Below are 2,483 nucleotides of genomic sequence, written 5' to 3'. Positions count from 1 at the left end.
GCACGGCCCTCCAAAACTGTGATGTAAACTGTGTGCCTCTATCTAAAATGATGGAAACTGGGACACCATGAGGGCGAACAATCTCTCGGATGTAAATCTCAGCCAACCGCTCTGAAGAATAAGTAGTACCAACTGGAATGAAGTACGCGGACTTGGTCAGCCGATCCATAATCACCCAAATAGCATCGAACTTCCTCGAAGTTCGTGGGAGCCCAACTACGAAATCCATAGTGATCCGCTCCCACTTCCACTATGGGATCTCTAACCTCTGAAGCAAGCCACCTGGTCTTTAATGCTCATACTTAACTTGTTGGTAGTTGAAACACCGAGCCACAAACCTAACTATATCCTTCTTCATCCTCTTCCACCAATAGTGTTGTCTCAAATCATGGTACATCTTCGCGGTACCCGGATGAATGGAATACCGTGAGTTGTGGGCCTCCTCAAGAATCAACTCCTGAAACCTATCCACATTGGGCACACATATTCATCCATGCATCCTCAACATGCCATCAATACCAATAGTCACATCTCTAGCATCACCTCGCCAAACCTTGTCCTGGAAGAAAAGCAGATGGGGGTCATCATACTGACACTCCCTGATACGATCATAAAGAGAAGACCTAGAGACCACATAGGCCAAAACACGACTCGGCTCCAAAATATCCAATCTGATAAGCTGACTAGCTAAGGCTTGAACATCTAATGCCAAGGATATCTCTACTGCTGGAAGATATGCTAAACTCCCCAAACTCTCCACCCGGCGACTCAAGGCATCGGCCACCACATTGGCCTTCCTGGGATGGTACAAAATGGTGATATCATAGTCCTTAAAAAGCTCTAACCACCTCCGCTGATGCAAGTTAAGATCCTTCTGTTTGAACAGATGCTGCAAACTCCGATGATCAGTGTAAATCTCACAATGAACCCCGTACAGATAGTGCCGCCAAATCTTCAAGGCGTGAACAGTAGTTGCTAACTCAAGATCATGGACAGGATAGTTCTTCTCATGGGTCTTCAACTGGCGTGAAGCATAAGTAATTACTCTACCCTCCTGCATCAGAACACAGCCAATACCTATCCGCGAGGTATCACAATACATTGTGTAAGAACCAGAAGCTGATGGTAGAACTAGAACTGGAGTCGTGGTCAAAGCAGTCTTGAGCTTCTAAAAGCTCTCCTCGCACTCATCTGACCACATGATTGGAGCACCCTTTTGGGCCAATTTGGTCAAGAGCGATGCAATAGATGAAAAACCCTCCACAAAATGACGGTAATAGCCCGCCAAACCAAGAAAGCTCCTAATCTCCGTGGTTGAGGATGGTCTGGGCCAACTCTACACCACATTTATCTTCTTCGGATCCACATGAATACCCTCGCTGGACACCACGTTCCCCAAGAACACCACTAAACCGAGCCAAAACTCACACTTGGACAACTTTGCATAAAGCTTTTCTTCCCTCAATCTCTGTAACATAATCCTCAGATGTTGGGCATGCTCCTCCTAGCTACGAGAGTACATCAGGATATCATCAATGAATACAATAACGAATGAATCCAAATAAGGCTGAAACACACTATTCATCAAATGCATGAACGTTGTTAGGGCGTTAGTCATCCCAAAAGACATCACAAGGAACTCATAATGGCCATATCGGGTCCTGAAAGCTGTCTTAAGAATATCTAAATCCCGAATCCCGAATCTTCAGCTTGTGATACCCTGACTTCAAATCAATCTTGGAGAACACCATCGCTCCCTGAAGCTGGTCAAACAAATCATCAATACGCGGCAAAGAATACTTGTTCTTGATTGTGACCTTGTTCAACTGTCTGTAATCAATGCACATTCTCATAGTTCCATCCTTCTTCTTCACAAATAGAACTGGTGCAACCCAAGGTGACATTCTAGGCCGAATAAACCCCTTATCAATGAGTTCCTAAAGATGCTCCTTCAACTCAGTTGGTTCCATACGGTACGGTGGAATAGAAATGGGCTGAGTGCCCGGCACCAAATCAATACCGGAATCAATATCCCTGTCGGGCGGCATGCCCGGCAGGTTTGCTGGAAACACATCCGGGAAATCTCGCACCACCGGAACAGAATTAATAGTAGGGGCCTCTGTACTAACATCCCTCACAAAGGCCAGATAAGATAGATAACCTTTCTCAACCATCCGCTGAGCTTTCAAGTATGAAATCACTCTACTGGGAACATAGTATATAGAACCGCTCCACTCAACCCTCGACAACCCCAGCATCTCCAACGTCATAGTTTTAGCGTGATAATCTAGAACAACATGACATGGAGACAACCAATCCATACCCAAGATCACATCAAAATCGACCATGCTGAGCAGCAAAAGATCCACTCCGGTCTCCAGACCCCTAATAGTCACCACATATGACCGATATACGCGGTACACAATAATAGTATCACCCACAAGAGTAGATACATGAACAGATAAAACTAAAAACTCACAGGG

This window comes from Nicotiana tomentosiformis, chromosome 9 (assembly GCF_000390325.3).
Source record: "Nicotiana tomentosiformis chromosome 9, ASM39032v3, whole genome shotgun sequence".
Taxonomy (NCBI): Eukaryota; Viridiplantae; Streptophyta; class Magnoliopsida; order Solanales; family Solanaceae; genus Nicotiana; species Nicotiana tomentosiformis.
The sequence above is the reverse complement of the archived record's forward strand: the minus strand, read 5'-3'. Positions refer to the sequence as shown.